Genomic DNA, 14,072 nt, shown 5'->3' with positions numbered 1-14,072 from the left:
ACGCCCCCCCCTCCTGTCCTGCTCTCACCACGCCCCCCTCCTGTCCTGCTCTCACCACGCCCCCCCCTCCTGTCCTGCTCTCACCACGCCCCCCCTCCTGTCCTGCTCTCACCACGCCCCCCCCCTCACCACGCCCCCCCTCCTGTCCTGCTTTCACCACGCCCGCTCCTGTCCTGCTCTCACCACGCCCCCTCCTGTCCTGCTCTCACCACGTCCCCCTCCTTTCCTGCTCTCACCACGCCCCGCCTCCTGTCCTGCTCTCACCACGCCCCCCACTCCTGTCCTGCTTTCACCATGCCCGCTCCTGTCCTGCTCTCACCACGCCCCCTCCTGTCCTGCTCTCACAGCTGCCTGTCTCATACATCCACTCTGTCTCCTGTACCGAGAGGCTACTGCTGTAAGTGAGGATGTAGTAGAGCCAAGAAGGTGCTGTGTTACACAAACTGTGAGCAATCCCAATGTCTGTCCTATTTATGGCCCCTCTGCTCTGTGGTCTTATCACAGGCATGTTTATTACAGCCAGACCAACAGTTTAAAACCCCTTCTGAGCTGTCAATATGGCTGAGGTCAGTGATAGCAGCAGTCACTGGTCTCATCTGTAAATGTGTGCCCTCTCCTTCCTGCACACTGTATATAGTAATATTTGACCCCCCCCCCCCATGCAGCGATATGTGACCACCACCACTGTATACTGTATATAGGAGATATGTGATGCCCACCACTGTATACTGTATATAGAGATGTGTGACCCTCTGTATACTGTATGCAGTGATATGTGACCCCCACCACCACCACTGTATACTATAGAGATGTGTGACCACCCTCTGTATACTGTATGCAGTGATATGTGACCCCCACCACTGTATACTGTAAATAGAGATGTGTGACCCTCTGTATACTGTATGCAGTGATATGTTACCCCCACCACCACCATTGTACACTGTATATAGAGATGTGTGACCCCCCTCCCCTGCACCGGAGGATCTCATTATTATCATTATACACAGTGTACAGGGAAGGGGGTGTCACTATATACAGTGTACAGGTAGAATATATACAACTATATACTGTTTATAAGGTACCTGTGTACACTAGTAATGTGTGACCCCTGTATACTGTATATACTGATGTGTGTACAGTGATGTGTAACCCACTGTATAAAGAGATGTGAGACCCCGTTTATATTTATTTTTACTATATTCTGCAGCGCTTTACAGACATTAGCATCCAACTGTCCCCAATCAGTATGTCTTTGGAGTGTGGGAGGAAACCGAAGTACACGGAGGAAACCCACACAAACAAAGGGAGAACATACAAACCTAGGACCCCAGCACTGCTAGGCACCAATGCTAACCACTGTGCCATCGTGCTGCCCACTGATAACTGAGTTATTGATAATGTCTGAGGGGCTCTTGTCTCCATGGGAACACAGGTGGGCGGGGATGTCATGTGACTGCTCCTCTGAAGATACCTGATGTAGTGGGGTTTTTACTTTCACTTTACAGCTGCTCCTCCCACACATCCGGTCTGAGGAGCTCCTCCAGGAAAGTGTGTCATGGTGAACAGGGGAAGTGTGTCATGGTGAACAGGGGAAGTGTGTCATGGTGAACAGGTTCGAAAAATGATATATAGCCAGTACATTTCATATGATATAAATACTTCATGGTTTTGGCTATTGTCTGGGGCACTTTGGATTTTTGATACTTTCGGTGGCCAACCCCTTTAAAAATACATCATGCTTACTTCCCCTCGATATCAGAAGATGTCCAGCAATGCCATCATCTCAGAACTAGCAGAAATCAGTGGGACCAGGTACAGCCATTTACTGTTCAAAGTAGTCCGGCCATGTTAGAAATGCAGCCAAAAAGCCACACCTTTGACATGGAAACAAAGCCAAGTGAATTCACTATGCATGAAAAATAGGGGGTGCAGAAAAATGGCAGCACCTGCTATGGACTGGTCAAAATTTGAAATATTTGGTTGTAACAGAAGGCAATTTGTTAGCCGAAGGGATGGAGAGCGGTACAATAATGAGTGTCTGCAGGCAACAGTGAAACAGGGTGGAGGTTCCTTGCAATTTTCGGTATCATTTCAGCAAATGGATTTGGGGATTTATTTGGGATTAAAGGGGTTGTGCAGTGCAAATAATAATAAATAATATCAGATTGGCGGGGTCTGACTCCCAGCATTCCTGCCGATCAGCTGTTGGAAGGGGTAGCAACACTTCTCTGAGTGCTAGTTCCTCTTCAAAATTACCTATGCACTGTCTTCTATGTAGCGGTGGCAGAGCGTAATTACATCTGCTTATCCCATTCACTTGAATGAGACGATCAGTTGTAATCACATTGCGCTGCATGTACAAGTGAGACAACACTCAGGTAAATTTGAAGCGGAAACAGTGCTCACATGAGTGCTGCTACCCATTCAAACAGGTGATCGGCGGGGGTGGGTGTCCAAAGTCAATGCTGAGACATACAGGCTGATAATCCATCATGCAATATCAGCAGTGAGGCTTCTGATGGGCTCCAGATTTATTCTGCAATAGGACAACAACCCCAAACATACAGCCAATGTCATAAAGAACTATCTTTAGTGTAAGGAAGAACAAGGAGTTCGGAAGTGATGATGCAGGGGCGTAACTATGATTGTAACTGCTGTAGCAGCTACTACAGGGCCTGCACCAGTAGGGGACATGGGCCGCTATGCCCAGGACAGCAGGAGGAGGACAAATTATTTACTTTCAGAGTCACATGAACGAGCATAAAGTTATGGAGGAAAAGTTTCAATGGAGTGGCAGTCAAGCATGTGTGCTGCTACTCAATTACTAGTCTATGGGGCTATGGAGCCAGTCAAGTAGCAATCATACATTTATCCTGTGCAGAAGTACTAAACAATCTTGGCATCCCTTGCTGGTGATCAGTTGGGCCAAAAAACCAACAAAAAAAAACTGATCAGCAAGCAACTGATTTATGTGATTAAACCCTGAGAGAACACTGATATACTAGTAATGCATGTAAAAAATAGGCCTTAACACTTCCACTGTTCAATTGCATTCTAATACCTTGGTAACCAGGAGCTAATACTGCTAAATAGATGCTAGAGAAAGAAGTGCAAACATGCCCTTGTTTGACATCACTCCTAGCTTAGAAAAGCAACATTTATTTACTTCAGCAGTGCATGCAAATGCCTCCAGAAGTGTCAGATGGGCCATCCTAACGTGAAGCGTTCTCTACTAAAAGTGGTAGCCTCTCCCAAACTCCTCTCAACTGATTTTGACAACATCTCCATGGAGGACATCAGAAGCAGGAGGGTGCATGAGACAGGGGGGGATTTGGGAGGGGTTGCCGCCGTTAAACACAGGTGCAGGAAAGAAGGGTTTGTGTTCATAGAGAACTGGGCCAACTTCTCTGTCGGTTACAGGCTCTACAGTAGGGACGGGCCGCACCTCAATAGGGAGGATGCAACTGCCCTGGAGGAAAAAATGGTTAGACGGCTGGAGGAGCTTTTAAACTAAGATCTGGGGGGGGGGGTGTCATACTAATAAGGGGGTAGATAGTGTAGATAGAGAGTGGGTTATAGAAGGGGACAGTGGGGATTTAGTGGGGGCTGGGGTTAGCGAGGAAAATAGGGAAAAGACTGTACATAACTATACATTTATGAAAAATAGAACTTCTGGTAACAAGAACCTGTTACATACAAAAATTAACTAAAGTAACCAAAAAATCCTGGCTAATCACTTTACAGGTAATAGTAATTTAAAATGTATTTTCACAAATGCCAGAAGTCTAGCTATCAAAATGGTGGAGCTGGAGGCTATGATACCAGAAGAACACATAGATGTAGTTGGTGTGGCTGAGACGTGGTTGGACTCTTCGCATGACTGGGCTGTAAATATTGAGGGTTTTACACTATTTAGGAAAGACCGGCTTAATAGAAAAGGTGGTGGTGTGTGCCTATATGTGAGGAGAGATCTGAAGACAAGTGTGAAAGAGGCAATTGTGGGTGAGGATGATGAGGATGTGGAAACCTTATGGGTGGAAGTTTAAAGGGATATAAACACTGAAAAAATAATACTTGGTGTAATCTATAGACCCCCTAACATCACAGAAGAGATAGAAACGCAACTGTATAACCAAATAGAGCGGGTGGTACAGGCTGGTACAGTGGTCATAATGGGAGATTTTAACTTCCCAGACATTGACTGGGGTCATGGCTCTGCCTCAACCGCAAAGGGGAGAAAATTCCTAAAATTGCTGCAGGACCACTTTATGGGTTTGTAGAAGCTCCCACTAGGGACGATGCTCTGTTGGATCTGGTAATTTCTAATGATGCAAAGCTTGTTGATAATGTTACTGTTCGAGAAACACTAGGTAATAGTGACCACAATATAATTATATTCCCCCTAAACTATAAAAATCAAACTCTGTCAGGCAGAGCAAAGACACTGAATTTCAAAAAGGCTAATTTCCCTGGGTTGAGTGCAGCATTTCAGGGCATAGACTGGCAGCAGCTACTGTCACATAATAATACTGAGGATAAATGGGAGAGCTTCAAATCCACATTGAGTAATTGCACACAAAAAAAGTATCCTTTTAGGTTTAACAAGTATAAATGGCTAAAATTAAACCTCCATGACTTACAGCTACTGTAAAAAGAGCAATAAAAGACAAAAAGAGGGCATTTAAAAAATACAAATTTGAGGGGTCAGCTGTAGCGTTTGAAGATTACAAAGGGCTTAATAAAATCTGCAAAAAAGAAGATAAAATTGGCAAAAGAAAGCAAAACAAATCCCAAAAAGATTTTTAATTATATAAATGCTAAAAAACCTAGGTCTGAGCAGGTAGGTCCCCTAAATAATAGTAAAGGGGGGGTAGTCACTGAAGATAAGGAAAAGGTAGAGTTCCTAAATAGTTTTTTTAGCTGTGTATATACAAAAGAAGAGAAAGAAGCTGATATTTGTGGCGCCGGGGCTGTTAGTACATCCAGTAATATACTCAATTGGCTAACTGTAGATATTGTCCAAGAGAAGTTAAATAGGCTAAATGTGAACAAAGCTCCAGGTCCAGATGGATTGCACCCAAGAGTGCTTAAAGAGCTCAGTTCAGTCGTTGCTGTGCCCCTGTTTATAATTTTTAAGGATTCTCTAGGGACTGGTACAGTGCCAAGTGATTGGCGCAAGGCAAACCTGGTGCGCATATTCAAAAAAGGATCAAGGGCCTCCACAGGTAATTATAGACCAGTTAGTTTAACTTCTCTTGTGGGAAAAACGTTTGAAGGACTTTTAAAGGGACTATATACAGGAGTATGTGACTATAAATAATATAGTCACATACTATAGCATGGGTTTACCAAGGACAGAAGTTATCAGACTAACCTGACTTGTTTTATGAGGAGGTGAGTAGTAGCCTGGACAGAGGGGCGGCTGTGGATGTAGTGTTTCTGGGATTTGCAAAGGCTTTTGATACTGTCCCTCATAGACGCTTAATAAGTAAAGTAAGGTCTATTGGCTTGGAAAGTATAGTTTGTAATTGGATTGAAAACTGGCTGAAGGACCGTGTCCAGAGAGCTGTGGTCAATGATTCCTATTCAGAATGGTCCCGGGTTATAAATGGTGTACCCCAAGGTTCAGTGCTGGGCCCTTTATTATTTATTTATTAATGATATTGAGGACGGGATTAATAGCACCATATCTATTTTTGCAGATGACACTAAGCTGTGTACTGTACAGTCTATGGAAGATGTCCACAAACTACAAGCTGACTTGAACACTCTGAGTGATTGGGCATCAACTTGGCAAATGAGGTTCAATGTGGACAAATGTAAAGTTATGTATCTTGGTAATAATCTCTGTGCTTCATATGTCCTAGGTGATGTAGCACTGGGAGAGTCACTTATAGAAAAGGATTTGGGTGTCCTTGTGGATGGTAGATTAAATTACAGCATACAATGTCAATCAGCTGCTTCTAAGGCCACCAGGATATTGTCATGCATTAAACGAGGCATGGACTCGCGGGGCAGGGATGTAATATTACCACTTTACAAAGCGTTGGTGCGGCCTCATCTGGAATATGCAGTCCAGTTCTGGGCACCAGTACATAGAAAGGATGCACTGCAGCTGGAAAAAGTACAGAGGAGAGCGACTAAAATTTTCAGGGGCATGGAGGGTCTTAGTTATGAAGAAACATTAAAATAATTGAATTTATTTAGTCTTGAGAAGAGACGTCTAAGGGAGGACATGATTAACCTATACAAGTATATAAATGGGCCATACAAAAAATACGGCAAAAAAGCTGTTCCATGTAAAATGTGCTAAAAAGACAAGGGGGCACTGCCTCCGACTGGAGAAGAAAAAGTTCAGTCTTCAGAAGCGTCAAATCTTCGAACTGTGAATCTGTAGAATAGACTTCCCCAGGATGTGGTCACAGCAGGAACAGTGGACAGTTTCAAAAAGGGTTTAGACAAATTCTTAAACGTAAAAAACATTAATGCTTATGAAAACTGTTAGAAATCTGAGTCTCACTTCCTTCTGGGATTCACGTCCCCACCTATCCCTTGGTTGAACTTGATGGACGTGTCTTATTTCAACAATATTAACTATGTAACTATGTAACTTAACGGAGTAAGAAACGATGTGAAACCTATAAGGGCATTTGTATACAGGGCTGGAGTGAATAAACGTTGATTTTTTTTTTAAAGATGTGCATTATTAGTGATGACAAACATGGATATGTTTGCACTTCTTTCCATAGAACCTATTTAGCAGTGCTAACTGCTTGGGGAATGGGGAAGCAGGGAAAACTGTCAAAAATACTGACATATTCTCTTTAAAAAAAAAAGTATGCAGCTATTATAAAGCAAGATCATTTCTAAATAAAAAGGTGCCTTAATTACATCTGTTATAGGAGCAGAAAAACGGAAATAATGGAAATGCTGGATTTGGCACATAACTGAGACAAACGGAGGCAAACTGATCCCATTGCCTATAATAGAATCCTTTTGGTTTCTATCCCAGAGTTCACTTTTTCATCAGAGAAAATAAGTCCTGCATGTAGGACTTTTCTCACCACTGATTTTGACAGAATTGTGACAGAGGCCCTGAACGGAGCCCCCAACGCAGATGTGAACAGGCCCTGCGTTATATTTTTTTGAGTCTGTTTCCTCTTTTTTTTATATAAAAAGAAGTTAGAAGTATCTCTCACCCTTCTCACATCTAGCCCTGATATCATCCCCACGGGCTGCTTGGGATAAAATCTATCAAGCTATATCCACCAAGAACTATTTTCATCTTAGCGATCGTCACAGTCAGTGGGGAGAAGTTTCCTCTTGGCTGAGTGATGAGTGTCATTGCTGCGTGGTGAGAGTAATACACCATACAGCATTGCCTATTGTAGCACAAGTGGCATTTACATTTACAGATCATGTCATGGATAACAATGATTTTTATAGTGGCAAGATCAATGAAGATCAACGATAAACCACAGTTCTATTTTTTATCATTGATTAAGCATTTTTCTCGCATTCACACTGCTTGGTCATCATTATGATCGACCAGAAACTACTTAATATGTTTTTTGTTCTGCAAAATCTCACAGGAATTTTTTACATTTTGGAAGACAAATTCTTGGAGCTTATTAATTTGCTCCTTTCAGCAGACAAACTATTTTGCCACAAAATGAGTGTAAAAATAAGTAGTGTAGTGGAATTTAGCAGAACGATGTAAGCAGCGTGGTGGCTACAGTGAATGAAGAGGTTGTCGCGGCTCTTTATTCCTCGTGGGTGAGGTGGCGAAAAGACAGTCTATCAAAATGGAGGACAGTGGCACTAAAAGCAGCACTTTATGGTTGTGGAGAGGCATGTAAAGGTTTTAGTTTCGCATAGGGGCCCAGGAGAAGTGTCACTGCTATAATAAACATTTTGTTTATTGATTTTTGCATTTTTTTATGTAAAAACTGACCCTATATTTGATTTTTGACTTTCCCTAAACTCCCCCATGGTACCTATGGCAAAATCCATACTTACCACTCCATTCCAGCTCCATGGCTTAACTGTTCTTCTGGTCCGCGTTTGTTAATTTCTGCACTGACAGGGTCACTTGTTAATGACTGGCCTTCACGCCTATGTGTCCGCAAGCAGCATGTGAATGCTGCGTCACATGCCTTCTGAGGAGGACACGTCACTACTGAGGTCAGTCATTGCCTCCTTTGCTGGCTGAATTAATTTATCTTTTTTTTTTTATAGTATGCAAGAACAGACACGCTGATGGATTGCACAGTGGTCATAACCATGGAAACAAGCAGTGTATAATGTGACGAATCCAGCCAGCAAAGGAGGCAATATGGATAATCACAATACATTAGTAAGTGCCTTGTATTAACTTTCTCTACATTAAAAAATGCTATTTGCTGAAGTGACAAAACCCCTTTAACCACTTCACACCAGGATATAAACGTCCTATGGGTGGATGTTTAACTCTGAATGGACGTTCTGGAACGTCCATTTAGAGATCGCAGATGCACGCCAATCGTGCAACTGCAGAGCGGGTTGCTCGCTGTCAATGACAGCAGGCCACCCTAGAGAGAAGGCAGGGACAGTTCGCAGGTGTCCCTGCCTTCTAGAACGCTGCATACACCGAGCGCTGTGTATACAGATTAGGAAGCGCTATGCACTTCCTGTCCCGACATGGTTGTCATGTGACCGTCGGTGCCGGGAGAGTGCAGGAGCTGTCGGTCTTTCACAGACCTCGATCAGCCCTGCACTGAGGCTGTACAGCGTTGTATTCTGCTGTATAGCCTCTATGGGGGTGTATTTCCCCTGTAACTAGGGCTACTATGTCAGCCCCAGTTACAGGAGAAATCAATAGTGAAAAAAAAAATTAAGTGAAATGTCCCCCAGAGGTCTTGTATGACCTTATGGGGGGGGGACACAGTGTAAAATAAAAAATAACAAAAATTAATAAATAATAAAGTAAAATGTATAAAAATAAATAATAAAAAAGGTTTCACATGTAAAAAAAAATCCCCAATTAAGTAAATTAAAAAAATATTAAAAATAGGAAAAAATATAAATATTAGACATATTTGGTATTGTCGCATCTGTGACGGCAGCCTCTATAAATATATCACATGATCCACCCTGTCCGATAAACACCATAAAAAATAAAAAAGAATAACGGTGTCAAAAAAAGCAATTTTTGTCACCTTAAATCACAAAAAGTGCAACAACAAGTGATCAAAAGGGCGTATGTCCCCAAAAAAGGTACCAATAAAACAGTCACCTTATTCTGCAAAAAAGTGAGCCTCTACATAAGAAAATCGCTTAAAAAATAAATAAAAATATAGCGCTCAGCACATGGAGACATTAAAACATAATTTTTTGTTTCAAAAATGCTATTATTTTGTTAAAGTGAAATAAATATAAAAACATATTAGGTATCGCCACATCCGTAATCAGCACTATAAAAATATCACATGACTTAACCCCTCAGGTGAACGCCGTAAAAAAATAAAAAATAGAAACAGTACAACAAAAAAGCCTTTTTTTGTCACCTTACATCAGAAAAAGTGTAATAGCAAGCGATCAAAAAGTCATATGCACCCCAAAATAGTGCCAATCAAACCCACATCTCATCCTGCAAAAAATTATATCCTACCTAAGACAATTGCCCAAAAAACTATGGCTCTCAGACTATGGAAACACTAAAACATTATATTTTTTTGTTTCAAAAATTATATTATTGTGTAAAACTTACATAAATAAAAAAAGTATACATATTAGTATACATATTAGGTATCGCCGCGTCCGTATCGACCGGCTCTATAAAAATATCACATGACCTAACCCCTGAGATGAACACCGTAAAAATAAAAACGGTGTAAAAAAAAGCAATTTTTGTCACCTTACATCACAAAAAGTGTAACAGCAAGCGATCAAAAAGTCATATGCACCCCAAAATAGTGTCAATCAAACCATCATCTCATCCCGCAAAAAATGAGACTCTACCTAAGATAATCGCCCAAAAACTGAAAAAACTATGGCTCTCAGACTATGGAAACACTAAAACATGATATTTTGGGGGGGTTTAAAAAATATTATTATTATGTAAAACTTAAATAAATAAAAGAAAGTATACATATTAGGTATTGCCACGTCCATAAACGACCGTCTCTATAATAATATCACATGACCTAAACCCTCAGGTGAACACCGTCCAAAAAATAAAATAAAAACTGCTATAAACCCCCCACTTTTTTTGTAACCTTACATCACTAAAAGTGCAACACCAAGCGATCAAAAAGGCGTATGCCCCCCAAAATAGGACCAATCTAACAGTCACCTCATCCCGCAAAAAATTAGCCCCTACCTAAGACAATCACCCCAAAAAAATAAAAAATATGGCTCTCAGAATATGGAGACACTAAAATATAATTTTTTGTTTCAAAAATGCTGTTATTGTGTAAAACTTAAGTAAATAAAAAAAGTATACATATTAGGTATTGCCACGTCCATAGGAATCTGCTGTGCAGGTGAACAGTGTTAAAAAAGCCATTTTTTGTCACCTTACATCACAAAAAGTGTAATAGCAAGCGATCAAAAAGTCATATGCACCCTAAAATAGTACCAATCAAACCGTCATCTCATACCGAAAAAAATTAGCCCCTACGTGGCCGTACAGAAGTTTACAACCACATATGGAGTGTTTCTGCAAACTACAGAATCAGGGCAATAAATGAGTTTTTTGGGCTGTTAACCCTTGCTTTGTTACTTTGATTAAAATTGAAGATTTGGCAAAAAGTGGAATTTAAAAATGTTCTAAAATGGGGTCATTTTTGGGTAGTTTCTATTATGTAAGCCTCACAAAGTTACTTCAGGCCTGAACTGGTCCTTAAAAAGTGGGTTTTGGAAATTTTCTGAAAGATTTATATATGGGGAATGTAAAGTAATAACTATTTTTTGAGGTATTACTATCTATTATAAAAGTAGAGAAATAGAAATTTGGAAATTTGCTAATTTTTACAAATTTCTGGTAAATTTGGTATTTAGTTTTACCACTGTCATGAAGTACAATATGTGACGAAAAAACAATCTCAGAATGGCCTGGATAAGTAAAAGCATTTAAAAGTTATTACCACATAAAGTGACACATATTAGATTTGCAAAAAATGGCTGTCAGGAAGGGCGAAATGGCCTGGATGTGAAGGGGTTAAGGTCTGACAGGTGCATATGCTTTTATATTATTCCAAGAAGATAGTTAAATCAGTAGTAAAGTTTGTACCAATACAATGTTTCCCAGTGATAAAGTATGACATATTGGGGGAGATTTATCAAAGTGGTATAAAGTAGAACTGACTTAGTTGCCCATAGCAACCAATCAGATTCCACCTTTTATTTTTCACAGTTCCTTTGGAAGATGAATCTGATTGGTTGCTATGGGCAACTAAGCCAGTTCTACTTTACACCAGTTTGATAAATCTCTCCCATTGTCTGTTGCTTTTGAACACACTGCAATGTCCTGCTTTTCTAGTGCTTGTGCTGTTTTTTTGTAATCTACAAACAGATCTGTCTCCAATCAGTTCGTATTACATTATATAGAGACTAGTAAGTGCACTGAAAGCTGCCAAGATGGGAGGATCATAGCATTGTATTACTGTGACTCCCTACATGAGCCACTATTATCTTAATGACACTACATGGTGCATCTAATGATTAAATAATACAGAGATATGTTTAACTTAATTATATATTCCTCTAATTATTAAATGCATCTAGATCTTAAACAATAACTGTCATGTTTTCATAAAGAAATTAATTTTAGCATATGTTACTGCTGCAGCAGCATTATGCATAAAGAAATCTTTAGTTTCTTCACATACCACAGTTTTCCTTGAGTTTTCCCCTTAGTTACGTCTGTCTTATCCTACAATATGAGGATCTTCTCAAGATTGCTCCACTGCCAGTTCTCTGAGGCCAAAACTGCATTCCCTTACTTCCCATACACACTTGCTGTAGCCAGCAGCTTCCTGCCAGCCAATCAGATTGGATTACTTAAAGACACGCCTCCTCACTCTGAAGCCTGCTGGCATGCATTGTGAAGGACCGCCCCTCCGTCTTCTGTTTACATTAAGTTGGGAGACAGATGAGCCCTAGCAACGGTCTTTTAAGGGAGCAGTGAAAGGGACAGGAGACATGACGCAGGGGGCATCTTATGGGGTGAAAAATACGGTAATCATGTGATTCTTTTTAGGGAATATGTATAACCTCCATACCCCAAAAAATTGACTGAGCCTGTGGACAGTGTAAGCTAGGCAGGCGGTCTTGACCTGCACTGGATTGATCACAGTGGCTCAATGTGTTGCAGTACCAGATACTTTTGGCTAACTTTATGCCAACTACTGGTTGGCTTTCTTAGTAATGGAATTTTATGTCTTGTGCTGAATCCTTGTGATAGTGCGTGGGGTCAAAATAGCTGTGCCCCAGACTAGTATACCCAGAGAGAAAAAATACTATGTGTTTTAGAACTTGGATCTCTTAGTTAGAAAAACTTATGATGGATAAAGTCGTACACTGATGAGAGGGTCTAAGGTCCCTGCACAGTATAAGGTTATTGCGGCTGGGTTAGTCCCCTAGTCAGCTAGCAAATGCACACGTCCGTTAGTCGGCAGGGTGAGTTATCAGTGGATAGGTATTCCCTAGCCTAGTGACTTGATGCCTGTAGTATCTTTCCCTGTCAGGTTCTGGACTAAGATAAGGGAAAGCTAGTGTGGCTGTAGTCGGAGCACCCGTCTTGGGAAGGGCAACCCCCCAGCTGACTGGAACCTTGGGCCTATGGTTACTGACCCTCTCCTATGGTGCCAAATGGCATATCTTAAACCACACTGCCTTTCTCTAAACCTAGATTTTCCAAATTGCACCACAGGTGCATTCATATTATTAAGTGTGGACATCTGTTCTGGTGTTCTCATATTTATTTACCTGGTGAACTACTAGTGATGTAAAAATGGTATTAAGGTATATCCACACAAGTCAGATTTAGTGTGCAAATTTTCCATAGCCATTTCTGCAAAATCTGAAGGGAAGTAAAATCTGTTCCTAGTAATCCCCTGCAGTTTGTGAGGTGATGTGCCCATGATTCCTGGCTTCCAATGACACATACAGTCACGTGTTGACACAGCGTTGCTGAAGACCAGGAGACAAAAACTGGCAGAGGAACATGAAAATATTAAGACAGCATTGCCAGGGTATTGGTAGGTCAGTATATTAATTTTGTTTTCCGCATAGGGAAATCAGCAACAAAATCCCCTCAATCTGATGCAGATTTGTCACTGTGAATTTCCCAGATTTTGATGGAATTGCTGTGGAAAATTTTCCCAGTAAATAAAACCTGTGTGGATTTACCCTATTTTTGAACAATTATCTGCACCTGCGGATTTTGCTATTGGTCCACAGCAAAATACACCACACTGGGATTAGATTATGGATTTCTTCTTCCCCATTGAATTTAACATGGGAAAATCTGCAACAAATCTGTGCTCATTCTGCATCAGAAATTAACATGTTACAGACTGAAAAATCTGCACCGCACTTCAATTTCCGCACTGAACAAATCTGCATTTGGATGAGATTTTTTAAAATCCCATGGGTGATACTGTAATTTTCTGCAGATTTTCTCTGCACAGTTCTGCAAAGAAAATCTACAGAATTTGTGGTACAGGTGGATATACACCTAGGCTCTTCTGACATTTGGCCAAAAGCATAACTCAAAAGTATGTAACTGTGTACCGTGTGTCCCCATGGATTAAAAAGCACAGTTGTCTAGGCTATTTCATGCAGTGAAAACAAGGAAATCTGATGCAAAATTCTCAAATGAGGTATACTCTTTTGGCATTTGTCATGATCATTATAGTCTATGGGCACTTAGCTATATAAGCCACTTCAATATATACAATGGTGTGAACATAGCCACACATTAAAATAGTAGAAACCCCAAAAATGTCCTTGCATCAGGTGTCTTTGCATAAGGCCTCTTTCACACTACCGATTTTTGTTTCCGTTTTGCGGGCCTTTTTTGCGTTCCG

The 14,072-nt window shown here is 40.9% G+C and overlaps 1 protein-coding gene across 1 annotated transcript in view; it reads right to left on the bottom strand.

The window, feature by feature from the left end:
* CLYBL (citramalyl-CoA lyase) overlaps nt 1-14,072 on the bottom strand; it is a 374,710-nt gene that overhangs the window by 53,247 nt on the left and 307,391 nt on the right.

Source organism: Bufo gargarizans, chromosome 3 (genome assembly GCF_014858855.1).
Source record: "Bufo gargarizans isolate SCDJY-AF-19 chromosome 3, ASM1485885v1, whole genome shotgun sequence".
Lineage (NCBI taxonomy): Eukaryota > Metazoa > Chordata > Amphibia > Anura > Bufonidae > Bufo > Bufo gargarizans.
Note: the sequence above shows the minus strand (reverse complement) of the source record. Positions and strands in the feature narration are given on the sequence as shown.